The sequence below is a fragment of the Branchiostoma belcheri genome, unplaced genomic scaffold (genome assembly GCF_001625305.1).
Source record: "Branchiostoma belcheri isolate BF01 breed outbred unplaced genomic scaffold, Haploidv18h27 scaffold83, whole genome shotgun sequence".
Classification (NCBI taxonomy): Eukaryota; Metazoa; Chordata; class Leptocardii; order Amphioxiformes; family Branchiostomatidae; genus Branchiostoma; species Branchiostoma belcheri.
In genome coordinates, this window is record NW_017804498.1 from 558,776 (window position 1) to 559,668 (window position 893).

Genomic DNA, 893 nt, shown 5'->3' on the forward strand with positions numbered 1-893 from the left:
TCGGCGGCCAAAACATTGACAGAATGATGTGATAGATCTATTGAATAAAGTAACTATGTTGTACAAATTTCGTATCGACACTCATTTGTTCGCTTTACTGTGTGACGAGATGAAATACTAGATGAAAGGCATCTAAAAGCCCCCCTCCCCGGCATTGCCCAAGGCTTGAGATTTGAGTTGTATATGCATGCCTGGGCAATCTCCTCATCATTACAGTATTTGGCAATACTCCAATGCATGCTAAAATGCAGAAGACCTTGCGCGAACTACACCTAGCGTTTACAGATGAATCAAGTGATATCGATTGTTAAAATGCCGTGCCGTCCCGAAGTCCATAATCGACGTTTTCCGTGTTTTAATGCTGTTCTTTATCTAAACACAGGACAAACCATACATGGTGGTAGGCACTGGACGGAACCTTATTGCAAACAAGAAATCTGGGATTTCAGATTTCCCGAAAGTATTTTGTGTTTTTGTGAAATTCAAGTTCACAGACGTGAGATTGTAAGATGTAATCTAATCAGGTATTACTGAATTCCTCCATGTACTGCCCACTTACCCCCACCCGGCGGGTGCTGGGACACCTTCAGGCGTGACCTCCCTTTCAATCAACTGTCAAAACCACACACACCCCGACTAACTATGCAACGGAAGCGAGTAGGACATGCAGTACACAAACCTACAACTGAGCCACCACAAATAATTGATATCAATTGTAAGTAGGTAAACTAGCAAGCAAACAAATTAATAAACAAAACAGGAGTTATTTCTTAAAATGTAGATATAAAGACACGAGCAACCAGGCTCACACAGGGGCAGCGCAAAAACATAATCTGACGCCACGATGCGAGCAAATAAAGTTGGTCTATCTCTGATGTCAGAGTCCTTCAGAT